The following is a 15536-nucleotide window of genomic DNA, read 5'->3' on the forward strand; positions in this document are numbered from 1 at the left end:
GGGAGGAAACCAGAGTACCCGAGAAAACTCACATAGACATGTGCAAACTCCACACAGACAGTGCCCTAGCCAGGAATCATTTTTTTTTTTCTCCTCATTAACCTTATAATGAAGTGAAGTTGAAGGAAACATTATTTGAGGACGTGCTATACTCTGCTGTTATTAAAATCGACCCAGTTCCCAGAACTGCCCTAAGTGTGAAGAGTTAATGCCTCCCCAGGATTAAACCCGAGGAAAGGGCAGCAGGGAAGACTGAGAAGATACCCTTAGAAAGAGCAATTAAATCAAATGCAGGAAAGAGCAGTGAGAAGGGAAATTACCATTGGAGATCCTGGGTGAGGAAGCCGACTTTGTAGAGGAGAGGCATCTGCCCTGGCACACACTCACCTTGACCCATACACAGACTCCTGCTACATGTGCCCACCTGGATTCCTCCCCACTCATCCCAGTCCATGGCCCTGCCCCACCCTCTATGGCCAGTCTAAAGGACTGATGTGCAACCAAGAAACAAAGTGAGGACAAGCACTCCTTTAGTGGAAAATAAGTTTTATTTCGTTTTTTTCCCCCAGTTGAAAAAGATTTCTGAGAAGCTGAGCTAGGTATTGAGTGAGATGTGGAAAAGTGAATCTCTGACCTTCAACCATGATAGCAGAAAGTGCACTGGACTGAGGGAGCCTGAATCCCCTTGTCTTAGTCTCAGGCTTTAGCTAACAATTCAGAATTAGATTCCTGATGTTTGTATATTTTGTCACCAAAGCTGAGAGTTTGAATACTATCAAAAGTTGTTACAGAATAGAGTAAAATCACGTTTACTTAGAAACACTGAGTTGAAATAGAGTCATAAATTGCTATAAAAATCTTGCTAAACTTTAGGGAAGAACTTTTAAAAAAATAAGTAAAAATTAATGGTAAACCCCTACTTTAAAAAAAAATCAAAGCTTAAAAGTTTTTTCTCCTTAAAGTATTTCGAGTATGTGACCATCACGTATAACTTTGGTGTGGGAAATAATTAGACATGAAAGACTGAATAACTGGGTGATTCAGACTTTCCTACATCTGTGACTTGATTCCTGAAAGGAACACTGGAACAGATGTCAAACTATAATCAGAGTGAGCAATTAAAACCAAGTAATCTTAGAACCTACTTAACTAGGAATGAGAGTTATGGACCTTCTTTTATTCCGTGGGCATTTTCTTCTAAGAGTGAGTATTAAGAAAGAAACTGAAATATGACCCAGAATTAAGCCCTAAAGTCCAGTAGTCTTGAGTTTATGTACTGTAAACACTTATAATCTATGCTCATAAGTGAACTTTTAATAGTCCTGTTCTCATGTTCACTTCATAGAGCAGAATCTGAACTTGTTATATGCAGGTCACAGAAAGGGAACTAACTGTATCTCAAATAGACCCTGACCATGAAAAAGATACCAGTTCTGCCTCCTTCTTCATTTAGGAGAAAAATACTCAAAGTTTCATTATGTAATCTTTTCTTTGTATGTTTATTAAACATTAATTCAGCTTATTTATTATTGTTTTAAAGAGCTCCAGAAATGGAAACATGTAAGATGACATTTGGTTTATTAAAGCCCTACAAAACTAGCAGATGGTTTAGGGAAGCAGTATTAAAGATGCTATTGATCCTTGATTCAAGACCATACTTAATGCTGCATCTGGAAGAAGAGCTATTGCAAGAAAAAGGCTGTTGAGTTCGAGACTATGTTATTCATAAATATTTAAGAATATAAGAGGCAAGTGTTCATGAGCATAGTATACGGAACCAAATAAATTCCATGGCGAGGAGGGTTCTGTGAACATTTCTAAATCTGTAGTATTTATTCATATCACATTTCAGTAAACCTATGAAGAATACAATTTTATGAAATCAGCCAAAACTTTATAGCTACATTGCTTTATCTTAGTCATTCTGTGTACAAACAGAAGGTGTAATATGTAATAGTCACTGGGATAGTCATTTTGTATTTAAACTTCCTTATACCAAATACAGAATCTCCAAGTTTTTGTCTTTAAATATTTTCCCAACACTTACACTATATTTGATAGTGATTAAAAAGCTGAGTATAATTAATTGGTACTGTTTATAACTGTGATTAGCTGCATCTGGTTACTTTTCCTATTACTCACATTACTCTGTTTTGCTATAACCACTCTATTTTTGAAAGTTTTTATGCGGCCTGCTCAATACATGCTAAATATTGCTTTTAGTGAGAAAAATGAGATTTCAAAGCAATATTAAATACAGGTGACAGTGTTTCCTAATTAGTTTTATGGACATAGAAACAAATCACTTAAAAAATTCACGAGCTCTGGAAATGTAAATTTTCTAAAATAAGGACTCACGCTAAATAAAATTTTATATATTATAAACCACATAGTTAGCATATTATTGCCAGATCTAAAAACCTATGTGTAGATGCTAAATTAGGCTTTAGAGACCCTGCAAGATTTTGAAATGGTCAGGAGGTGGGAAATAACCCACCACTGACACAGACATTGATGACAGACTTGTGCTGGCTTTCTAAGATCCAAGAAACTGAATAGCTAATGAGAAAGCACCTTTCTTACCTGAGCACTGATGTTATGGTACCTTTGTAGGCTCCTGACCTGTAACATTTCAGCCTCTTGTGTAAGTTAACAGAAAAAGAAACAATCTAATTTAAGTCATTTTCAAATATACAAATTAAATGGCTAATATTTTTATTTTAAAAATCAAACATTTTCTTTCAGAGCTTCAAAGAAAACTTGGATAATGGATCTCTCTAGATCCATCAAGGTGGTTTTAGATTCTGTAATACCTTTACTTCAACATTGCTGGTTTTCAATCTAAAACTAAAAAATTTGTCTTTGGGTGAGAAATTAAATATCGTCCAAATCAAACATATTCTTAATAGTCCAGGAGAATAAACTCAGAAGAGAATCAAAGATAATCTTAGAAGGAACCCGGTTGCTTACTGTGTGCATATGTATAAGATCAAATATCAAATGCCAGATTTTAATGTCAACATGCAATGCTGGAAAGAACATTTAATATGGAGTCATGAGAAACGGGCCTGGAGTTCAAACTCCAGGAGTACAGGTTGTGTGAACTTGGCCAAGTCATGGAACCGCTTTGATCCTCAGTTTCAATACAGAGAATAAGAGTCACGAAAATACTACTACAATCTTGGAAAACATAGTGAGATTCTATCTCTACAAAAATGAAAAATAGCCAGGTTTGGTGGCATGTGCCTCTAGTCTAGCTACTTGGGAGGCTGAGACAGAAGGATTGCTTGAGCCCAGAAGTTAAAGGCTACAAGTGAGCTATGATTGTACCACTGCACTCCAGCCTGGGCAACAGATCAATACCCCATCTCTAAAAAAGAAAGAGAAAATAATACTGCTTTCTAGAGTTAGAGTATTATGAGAAATAAATGAGATTGTTCATGAAACTGACTTGTGCTGTGTAAAACCTGGGTTTTATTTCTAACTCTACCATTTTCCAGCTTTGGATAAATTACTTAACAAAATAAAGCCTTGTTTTTCACAACTTTAAAATGAGGATAATGAGAATACAGTGTTTGCAAACTGATTGTTAACAAAGTATGAGCTCAAATCTTAGTTACTATTACTTGCTATTTTTACTAAATCTCTAAAAATGTATTTAATGTCATCTAGAGATTTAAAATGTTATAATAAAATTTTATTTTTTGAACTTACTTAAAACTTACTTCCGTATTTATTTTTACTTGAAAATTTGTTACTCCATATACTTTCTTATAAATAACTTTTAGTGTATGTATTTATGTGGAATGAGACATTTTCTCCCTAAACAGATAGTGTCTGCTCTGCATGTAATTTTTGAGCTTTATGATTCAAGGGACTTGAGTAGAAATGGATATCCAGGGTCCTTTCATTGTTTGTAATTTGCTATCTCTAATAACAATTTAAATATAATTTGTTTTGTTGGTGGATTTGGTATAAAACAACTGAGGAGCTTGTATGACTTTGTAGACATAGGGTAGATTTTTTTAAATTTTGAGAGGAAAAAACATTCGAGGGCACTAAGAGCTGCTGGTGCCCTATCTAGAGAACGTATTTGAGATGCACCAGAGATCCCCTACCTCTTAAAATCCATTTAGAGAGTCAGCTGCAAACCTTTCCTTGGGTAATGGGATTAGCACTCTGTTGTAACTGCAGTCCTTAAGGATACAAATTTGTTTCTGAATGTTGTAGCTAGTAATCTTATGCTCCTTGACAGGACTTACAATGTAACTGCCACTCTTGGAATGGAAAATGCAGACCTCAGACCTCTCTCTGTCTGCTAGGTTAGGAAGTTCAAAGACTTTAACAGGAAGTATTCAGTCTTGAGGAAGTAAAAATTAGGTGCTCCCCACCTTTATTTTTCAATGATATTATTGAAGGAATGTGATGAGTCACCTAAATTTAGAATACATATAGATGCTTTTATAAGAGAATTTTTCCTTGTAGTACCCTTAATTTTTCCTTGTAGTACCCTTAGCATTCTTTTAAAGAAAAGAATGCTAAGAAATATTTTCTGTTTAAGCATATTTGTTGATATTTAAAAACCTTCTGAACCAGTTAGTTTGTTTGGAATTCAGTATTAAAGGACTAAAAGTCAAGAACTGTTTGTGGTTCTTTTCATTGCTATCCTCTTTCTATGAGACAGCTCTTATTTCCCTGGATGGACAATATGCATTAAGCATTCCTAATCCAGAAATCTGAAATCTTCCAAAATGTTAAACTTTTTGAGTACTGACAGCTCAAGGGAGGAGCACTTCTGATTTCAGATTTTCAGATTAGTGATGGCCAATATAATGGAACATATTCCAAAATCCAAAAAAAAATCCAAAACCTGAAACCCTTCTGGTCCCAAGCATTTTCTTGATAAAGGATATTCAACCCATGTAGGTATGCTTAGCCATTATGATCCTAGGAAAATAAAACAAGATAACATTTTGGTAATTTTTTTACACACCTTCCTGATACATTCTAATATTTTCTTCTGTTTTTAATTTTATCCTCATAATACAAATGATTATTGAATATTATAAAAATATTCTTACTTTAAGAAAATGTCTATAAATTTGAAATATTCCAAGTCTGTTTTCATGAAGCATAATTTTTTATAGCTAGGATTCCAGTGGAATGTAAAATAAAAATTACAATATCTTTTGAAGCTCACTATGATTTTAGCATTAAAAACCACTTTTGGACTTCACTGAGTAATTTACATAAAAACAAATATTAATGTAGTATAAAGCTGATATTTATTTTAATTTTTCCTTTTGAAACTATTCTCAATTCTTTCTTAAATGTTCTATTCATGGCCATGCATGGTGGCTGATGCCTATAATCTCAGCACTTTAGGAGGCCGAGGCCGGTGGATTGCTTGAGCTCTGGAGTTCAAGACCAGCCTGGGCAACATGGCGAGACCCTCTGTCTACTACAAATACAAAAGAAAAAAAATAGCCAAGTGTGGTGGTGTGCATCCGTGGTCCCAGCTTCTCAGGAGGCTGAGGTGGGAGGATTGATTGAGCCTAGAAGGCGGAGGTTGCAATAAGCCCGAGATCTTGCCGCTGCACTCCAGCCTAGGTGACAGAGCAAGACTCTGTCTCAAAAAAAAAAAAAAAAAAAAAAGTTATATTGATATCCTGTTCTTCTTGGATATACTATATTGACTACACATTTACGTCATCTTGATGGCTTCTGGTCCTACGAATATTGGCTGTGTCTGTGCTATAGGGACCATGTGGTGTGCTATAGGGAACACTAGCTGCTGCATCAGAGCCCTTAACTGCTATCTGTGCTCTGATTGGCCTAGTGTAGGTTACTTACTCTCTCTTGCTTCTGTAATCTATAAAATAGGGCTAATAATATACATCTGGGGCAGTAGTGAGGGTTACATGAAATTGCATTGCATCTAACAGTCTCTGGCATATAGAAAGTGCCCAATAAAGTTTAGTTTCATGGTTCATGGCAGATAGAAATGTAAGTGTCAATATAGGAGATTTAGGATTAGAGCTAATGTAGCTGTGGCCTTGGTAAGAGTTGGTTGTTGGCTTGTTTACTTTTTATTTTACAAAACAAATGAAACTATGTAATCTCCAAAGTAGTAGAATACAGCTCTCAGCCTAGGCTGAAAATATATATGGCTTAATCAATTGCATTTGCATATAAGAAATTCCTACCTCAGGGTTTATTTTTCCTTTTTGAGACAGAGTCTTGCTATATTGCCTAGGCTGGTCTCAAATTCTTGCACTCCAGCAATCCTCATCTCAGCCTCCCGAGAAGCTGGGACTACAATCATAGGGTTATTTTAAAGACTTAAAGATATATAACAATTCAAAGAGTTTAGCACTTGCTAAACACTCAGTAAATGGTCATTAACATAAAGATGCAGCCCTCTCAGTAAATTAAATGATTATTAACATAAAGATACAACCGTTGGGATACAGGTTGTGTACTCTAAATTTTGACCGAAAGTCATATGTACAAAATGTTTTCTGGGTACACCAACTTTAAGTGGTTATAATTAACAAAGTTGCTAAATTTTGAAAATATGTTCATATAAACAACTACCTTTTTTGGATATTTAGTATATAGTCTTTAAATAAGAAAGCTGAAAATGAGCAACTGGGAGGGTTTTTTTTTTTTTTTTTGAGACGGAGGCTTGCTCTGTCACCCAGGCTGGAGTGCAGTGTCGCGATCTTGGCTCACTGCAAGCTCCGCCTCCCGGGTTCACGCCATTCTCCTGCCTCAGCCTCCCGAGCAGCTGGGACTACAGGTGCCCGCCACCACACCTGGCTAATTTTGTTTTGTATTTTTAGTAGAGACGAGGTTTCACCATGTTAGCCAGGGTGATCTCGATCTCCTGACCTCGTGATCCGCCAGCCTCGGCCTCCCAAAATGCTGGGATTGCAGGCGTGAGCCACCGCGCCCAGACGCAAATGGGAGTTTTTTGTGGTTAGAAAATTGTATTTGTGAGAAATAATTCTGAAAATGCCTTTTATCAACTTTATACAAATTGTCTCTGTATATTATCTTTAAAAATCTCAGAATCTAGAAAGAATAGTTTATCTTTCTGGGCCCTAGAATCATACCAGATAGATGGGTCAATATTATACAGATCTTAGAGTTTGAGAATTCTGCAGATACCTTTTATCAAACTTATACAAACTGTTTCTGTATATGATCTTTAAAAAATTTCAGAATCTAGAAAGAATACATAATTTATTTTCTGGGCCCTAGAGTCGTACCAGGTAGAAGGGTCAATATTACACAGACCTAGCAACATGTATAGATTTTTTGGGGGTCTACCTGCTCTAGGTAAATATTTCTGCCTGTACTGGGGCTTATGTGCAGCTGCCATGCACTGGTGTGACAACTGGTTGCATGGCTGGCATTCATTCTGATTAATCACCAATGTAATACCAGTTGTTAAATATTTTGAATATTACCTAGAAATATTTATATCCGTACCTGCATTGTGTCCCCATTTTCTCATTTAAGAGTAGCATAATTGTTTTTTTCTTTGTCTTTCACAGCAGGAAGATTGAAGTCATTAAGGTGGATGGTTTCTACCCGTTGGTTAGACTTTTCTACAGAACTACAGTATCTGCTAGGTTGTGGCTTATTTCATCACTGTACTGAATCTCACTACTTTATACAGGGCAGGGCATCTCACCACTGAAATGTATTGTTGAGTACCTTCATCGTTGTTTATTGAGCTTTTCATAGGGTTTTTCGATATAGAACTTGTAACTGCTTGTTCATTCTTCTCCATGACTCTCCTCTTACTACACCCTCAGCTCAGTGCCTTTAATGAGAAGGTATTCTAGGAAGTTCTGGGTATTAAGCTGGAGTGGTGGAGGTCTTTGAAGGAGGTTTGATATTAGAAATCAGATTCACTTTCACAAGGAGCATTTAAATCATTTTAGCCAATTAACACCCTAACATGTGATTTAACAGCATCAAGTCCCCAAGTTGCCAAGAATGTGGCCCATGCCTGTTTCCCCTGGTATGCTGCCTAGAGTGCTGAATAATGTTTGTCTTCTATTAATTAAGAATTCTGTACTTGGCAAATTAAGCATGTTGGCAAATTAAGCATGTTGGCCTAAACAAGTCTCACAAATGTGATAGGAACATTAGACTTCTGACTCTGTATTTTGGATTTTTTGTTTTGTTTTGTTTTGTTTTTGGTTATCTGAGAGTCTGAGTTGCAAGGTAACTCAGAAACCAGCTCTCTCAATTAATAGGTCAGAATATGAAGTCTGTAGTAGTTACTAACCCAAAGACAGATAAGTTTTAATCTCTATTTCAGCTTTGTTCAGTGGGGATTTTGGTCACTTGGAGGACATAAATTTGACATTCTTCAATAAAATCAAAGTCACATAGCTAGTGTGTGGCACAGCCTGGACTAGAACCTGGTTCTTTTGATTTCTAGTCTCACTTTCATTTTTTCCTAGTCACTTTATTATAATGTTCATGGAAACCGTTACTTGAATACATTTTTATAACCTTGTAATCCATTATGTAGGCATGAAAAATTAAGACTTTTGACATTTTTATTATATGCAAAGAAAGTAAAAATTATCTTGTTAAAAATATCATCCTTATTATTCAACTTTGAAAACATAGAAAAGATGTGTGAAAGAGAAATGTAGCTTCATATGCATATCTTTTAAGTATGACCCTTCATTATCGAGCTCTTTTTTTTCTTTTTTTTTTTTTTACAAAGTATGCCATCAGCTTTTTTAAGGACACATTTTAACATAGATTAAATCTTTGAGGAATTAGCTTGAATTATTTATAGGTAACTGCCAAAACATGCTAATATCCATGTGTGTGAAATATAAATATATTTATCAATAGCTGAGAGTAATTGTTTGTATCATGATGTTAGGAATAATATAGCTATATTTCATACAGTTTTTAAAGCCCAGTTGATGTAGTTTGTGTATTTCCCTGGCTGACATTGTTGGCACACAGTAAATTTCTAACAATGATGATTACTCTACCTCCGTACAGTATTCACTTTGACTAGAAAAAATTTACTACTATGCTAATGTGGTACAATTTTTGAAGTATGTTAAGATGCTAAGTAAATGTTATGGCATTCTGTTACGGTATTAACATTTTTTATAGGAACTAGTCTCTCTCTGTCTCTGTCTCTCTCCCCCTCTCTGCCACTGTTTCATACATGTACTATACCAGTCATTCATCTTTCCTATGCCACACTCATGTTTTCACCTTACTGACTTAATAACCAGTGGTATCAAAGTTTTACCTTCCATTGAAATCCAGCCTTTAAGGATGGTCTCAGAGCCGTTCCCTTCATTATACTGTGCAGTGGTTCTTCAGAATCTGAAAATTCAGAAATGTCCAAATTATGATTACAAGTGTCCAAACTTTGAAGTGTGTCATGGCATTTGAGTCCTACTTTGTATCTAGCAGTGTCAATTATTTGGGGACGCAGAGTGATTCCTGTTTTAACAAAAATAATACTATAATATTATTGGAGCTAGCATTCTTTTAAGGCAGATTTGACATTGATCGTACCCATAGCTAGGACAAAGCCAAGCTGGTCATTGTAGTTTCAGGGGGCATGCATGTCCACTTCCTCCCAATTAATATCCCCATTTTCTTTGATTCCTATATACAGCAGTTCCCCCTTATCCACAGAAGATACCTTCCAAGACACCCCACTAGATTCCTGGAACCATAGTAGTACTGAATCCTACATATATTATGTTTTTCCCTACAAATACATATCTATGATAAAGCTTAATTTATAAATTGGGACTGTATAAGATTAACAACAATAACAATAGAATAGAACAATTATAACAATATACTGTAATAAAAGTTATGTGAATATGGCACCTCTCTGTAAGTATCTTATTGTGCTATACTATGAGTAATTGAAACTGCAGAAAGTGAAACCTCAGAAAAGCAGGGACTGCTGTACTGCCCTTTATTTTGTAATAATATATATATAACTTTCCTGAAAGAACTAGTTAGAGGAATAAGTCCCAGGAAACATATTCACATGAAATGTAATAAACCATACAACCTGGGCACAGAACCAATACTGGACAAAACAGGAGAGCAGAACAGCTAAGTGACTAGGAGCACAGGTGTTGAGGCAGACAGTCCTGGTTTGAAATCTTTTCTTAGAGACTTTCTGTCACCTTGAACCAATTAAAATCAAGAGTGTTTGACTTCACTTAGAACAGTGTTTTCTCATCTGTAAGATGGAGATAATACTGTTTCATGAGCTGTATTATTAGAAAGATTAAAAGAAAAATATGTTTAAAAATTGAGCAATTTGCCTGACATTTAGTCAATGACTGAGAATGTCAATTAATATAACAACAAAATAGCAATACATAGGACAACTGAAAAGAGAGAAAAAGTGAATAAATGAGAAGCTGAGGACCCTAAGGGCAAATTTTGTGCACATCATATCTTTGCCAGTAGTTCTTCCTTTTTACCTTCTATTGGTTGGGGAAATTTAGAGGCCATGGCTGATAATATTGTGTCAGTGCCTGAGCTCTGCTTTGTGTTATTTATAAATATTTTTGCTTATTTTTCTTGGATGATGCTATAAACAGTGACTCATCCTCCTTAAATGGAGTCTTTGTTAATTGAAGATTTCTGCCTTCAAGGGGCTTTTCTGTAGAAACAATAAGGATATACAGGAAACAGTAAAAGTATAAAACTTATTACATGAAGGTCATCAGTGCTACAGAATAATGTGGAAGGGAAAGAACACGTTGCGGGGATCAGATTCCATGTAAAGGACAGCTCCACTTTTCTATTTCGATGTGGACATTGAGATAAAATGGCATAAAAATATGTTTGACACCAGGGCTCAATAAGCATAATCCTGAAACAGCTACTGTAAAAATAAACTTTTTAGTAGATCTTGTTTGTAAGTTTTTAATTTCTTAGAAAAAATCAGCATTTTTTAAAAGTATTTAGTCCATCCTCACAAATACTTGAAAGACAGCTAGAGACTTAGTTTCTTCACGTTCCAATACATGGATTCCAGAATTACTAAAGAGGACGATGTTGGATTCCTTACCCCTGTCCCCAGGCAGCCACATTTTCTGAGAAGAGATCCTACATTGGGCTATTTTTGACTTTCCAATAAGCTGTTATAGTGTAATGGCCAATACACAAACATTATGTGTTTGTGGAAGCAAAATGGAGAGATAATAGAATCTTATTCTCCTCTATATTGATTTCATATAGAGGAGAATCAAAGGCATATATAATTGATTTAATTTTTTGGATTTTAAAATTTCAATCAAAGATGGGTTCAAAATGTGTTCTTTAATCCTCTATTGATATTTGGTCACATAAAAGGTTTTATGAATATGTTGGAACTTGCCTGAATTTAATGCCAATTTACTGATATACTAGGCATATTTTAGTTTATTTTGTTTTGTGATGATTTTTTAAAAAAATAAAAATTGTACTTTTGTTCCTCATTGTGGGTGTAATCTTTCCCCCTTCTTTTTAGAAAATTTAACTTGAACTTGAGTACAGAACTCAACAGAGTTTATAATATTATAGTTTACAGGTAGCTTGTCCGTGTCAAAGTTGTATATCAATTAATTTAACAACTATTTGTTTATGATCTTCTATATTTCAGGCACTGTACTAGGTACTGGTGGTACAGAGAAGTCAACAAAACCTATACAAATCCCTTCTCTCATAGAGTGTTCAGTCAGAAATTAAAGTGATAAGAAAAACAGGTCATATTGTAATGGGACTCAATACTTTAGAGCAATAGAGTGGGGGTTGGGATGCCAGGAGCCTGGGGAAGGGTTACACTTTTAAATAATGAGGTCAAGGAAGATTCACTGAGAAAGTGACAGTTGAGCAAAGATCTGAAGGGCAGTGAGAGAGGAAACCACATGGATACATTGGGTGAGCATATTCTTGGCAGAGGAAACAGCAAGTGCAAAGATGCTGAAGTAGGAGCCTGCCTGTGAAAATAAAAGTAGGCCATTGTGCTGGGAGAACTACCAGGAAGGGAAGTGTAGAGGGAAGAGATCCCTGGGATGGGATAGGGGTGGAAAGGTAGGTTCTGTAGGGCCTTTTGATTGCTGTGTGTTGAGAACAGATTGTAAGGTACAAATGGCAAATCAGGAGGATGAGTCAGGAGGCAGTTACAGTAACCTGGACACAAAGATAGTGTCTACCTACCTACTGTGCATTTAATGCTGCATATATTGTATGTAGAGACCAAGTACAAAGAGGTCCTTTCTGTTGATTTTTCAGTCTGAATTATTTTCCCCTTGTGGTTCAAATCTTACATGGCAGGGAAGAAAAAGTCAATTACATGTTTCACAATTTTTAGTCATTACTGGTAATAATAATAATAATATGAATCTTGCATGTATATAGTATTTTGTAGTTTTCAAGGCTTTCTTATATATATTTTCATGCCTAGCCCTCAAAACAGCCTACATTGAATGGGTAACAGCTCTGAGGTTTATAAGACGTACCCAGAGCCATGTAGTGATCCCTTCTCTTTTCAGGATATTGACTTCGGTGAATATATACAAACTAAATAATAATCAATAACCATCTATTTGTGGAGGACAGGTTTTGAGTATACTTAAAGAATACTTAGCCAAAGACTCGTTAAGAGTATATCTGACATTGGTGGTGGCTGTGTTGTAAGCTGAGAAAATTTAATTGTTATTGGTTCTTTAAAAACAGAAACACTTAAAAACGGAAATATTGTCTCCTTTTGAATTCACCTTTTCTTTTTGTAGGATTCATATATCTAAAGATGAAATAGAAAAAAGTATACAAAAACTGGAAGAACCCCACAAGTGTGATGGAAATTATAATACCAAAAGATACATAGTTTTTGCTGAGCAGTAATAATAGATACAGGGTTGCCTTATACATGTCAAAATATTTCAGGCAAAAAAGATTTCACTATGAAATTTAAATAATGAGGCTTATGACATTTTACTTTTAACCTACAAGATAGCATTCAATACAATAAAAATATTCAAGTTATGTCAAAGAAAATGGCATAAATAACATTTATGTATGATTTGATTTAAATTTAAAGTATATTTTATATGTTTCAGGGAAAGGAGGGAGAGATTGCAGAAATTGCTATATATTATAGTAGTTGAGAAAGCAGGATGTGGTATTTTGTATTCAGAAATATATCATGTAACAGCTGTTGCAAAATTTGAATTAAAAAAACCTGAATGGGCAAATATACCTTTCTAGTCAAAGGGAATAATATATCACTTGAATTGTGTTCTTGAATTGCCATTTGTCTGGGAGACTGAATTTTTGAACATAGTAGCAGTAAAATGCAAAAAAGGCAGATTAATGTAGTGATGTTTGTGAAAAAATTTAAGTGCTCAAGATAGGAATTTGAACTTATGGTTCACACAACAGCAATCCATTCTCTCTTACAAATATGATTGTTGAAAAGATTAATATTTTATGTTGAAAAACCTACTTATTTGAATGTTTCAATTACAATATTCCCTGTTAAAGATATGTTTTTTCACTTTTCAGTTGAAATGACAGTATGTGTAATATGCAACTGATGTTCTGGCTATCAGTCTGATGAACTCTTGCAATATGTAGAATATGTGGTAGGCATAGTCCTTTTGAAATACTCCTTTTTGTTTTTTAGTTTTGTTTGTAGAGATGGGGTATCTCTATGTTGCCCAGGCTAGTCTCGAATTCCTGGCCTCAAGCAATCTTCCTACCTTGGCCTCCCAAAATGCTGAGATTACAGATGTGAACCACTGAGTCCAGGTGAAACATTGTTCTGAACTTTTCGGTAGGGAATGGTTCTGAGGTAGCTGAGGGATTTATGCCATGGGTGACATCTGAGACAGGAGTTTATGGTTCTCTGTTCCTCTCCTTTTTTTAGGTGAACTACTGTTTACATCCTTGTTATTCCCTACCTCCTTTAAATTATCCATTCAACAGTATTATCTAGTGCCACCTATATGCCATGGCATTATTCTAGGGGCTAGAAATACAGCTCTCTGCTCTCTTGAAACTTGCTATCTTGTAATGAATGTGGACAATAAACAATTTGAACAAATGAAAATATTAATTATGGATGGACCAAGAAAGAAACCGCGCGCGAGAGAGAGAGAGAGAGAGAGGTGCAAAATTGTGTGTATTCACAGGGTGAAGGAAAGCTGCTTACCTCACAGGAAGGCTGAAGGCTGAAATGGTAAGAGCTAGCTGTTTCTCTTCTCCTGCTCTTTTTCTTTACAGTAGCCCACAGATTCCTAATAGCTTGGCTGCATTCACCATTTTCCGTCTGCCCAGAGTTGAAGCCAATGGCATGCTTTACCTCTTCTCCCTTCCTTAAGGATATGCCAAGGATAGTGAGATTGACATTGCCTAATATGCCTCCCTTTTCTTACTTCCCATTAAGAATACAGTAATTATAATGTATTTCAGAGGCTTTCCTGAGCCTTACATCAGCCTCTTGCTTCATCATCTTAGTACCACACAACATGTTGTATTTGCTTCAGTTATAGGCCTTCTCACATTGCCTTGCAATATTTGTCTTCTGTCCCCTTCCAAAATGCTACAGCCCACCTGCCCTCAATAAAAGCCAGGTAGGAATAAATAATTTCTATTCACCTTTGTTTTACCAGAGGCTAACACAGTGTCTGAAGCCAATTAGTTTCAATAACTGTGTTGTATTTTTTAACCAAATCAATAAGTTGTTTAAACTTACAGTTCTTGCTTTTATGATAACTTCAACCCAAAAATATTTCCTCTCCTTTCTGAGACCTAAATGATGAAATGGAAAAATAAAATCTGATATAAGGGATTAATTTAAGTAACTTAATGCATTCTTGTCAATTAAGTTAAATTTTAAAAGTACATTAATCACTAGTTTCCCCTCTTTCACTATTTATATTTTTCTCAACCTAAGAGAGCAGGATGCTGAACCATACTTAGAATTAATCAGGAGAAACATGGGAAACATGCAGAAAACAACATAATTATATGTGCACTTTTAAGCTGCAAAGTGAAATTAGGTAAGTCATTTGAAGATCTGTATGATTCATTATAATGCAATCAATTATGCGGCTCACCTTAAATTATAACATAACTCTGAGAAAAATACCACAGCCTTAAAAATTATTTTATGTGAATGATGGCATTATACATATGCAGAAGCCAGTATAGATATTTATAATTTTTCATAGCAAAAGTTTTAAACATCATTTTAACGTAACATTTAAAAAGTAATTTACATTTCGAATATTTAGTTGCACATGATTTTATTTGTTTGCTCATCTCTAATATGGAAAGAAACTGATTATAGTTCATTCTTTTAGTTTCAGAACTCTTTGCCATTTTCCGTTGGTTAATTTTTAAAAATGTAAATAAGTATCATCAATTTGTGGATTAGCAGTCATTGCCTCCAAATATCATGGCATTTTTTTCTCTAATTTTTGGTAGAGTCTTTTAAGTCTGCATGTGATTTCATC

At 35.2% G+C, this 15536-nt stretch overlaps 1 protein-coding gene across 49 annotated transcripts in view; it reads left to right on the top strand.

Moving 5' to 3' along the window:
- PAM (peptidylglycine alpha-amidating monooxygenase) overlaps positions 1-15536 on the top strand; it is a 275240-nt gene that overhangs the window by 67148 nt on the left and 192556 nt on the right. For 11 of the 49 annotated variants that reach the window (XM_063665066.1, XM_063665063.1, XM_063665070.1 and 8 more), the window contains exons 2-3: positions 14211-14257; positions 14975-15080. The exons of 31 other annotated variants lie outside the window; for them this stretch is intronic. The gene's annotated coding sequence lies outside the window, so the exon portion shown is untranslated. The remainder of the gene's footprint in view (positions 1-14210; positions 14258-14974; positions 15081-15536) is intronic. 7 more of the 49 variants (XM_063665064.1, XM_063665057.1, XM_063665074.1 and 4 more) reach the window with 1 other exon arrangement.

Source organism: Pongo pygmaeus, chromosome 4 (assembly GCF_028885625.2).
Source record: "Pongo pygmaeus isolate AG05252 chromosome 4, NHGRI_mPonPyg2-v2.0_pri, whole genome shotgun sequence".
NCBI classification, from domain to species: domain Eukaryota; kingdom Metazoa; phylum Chordata; class Mammalia; order Primates; family Hominidae; genus Pongo; species Pongo pygmaeus.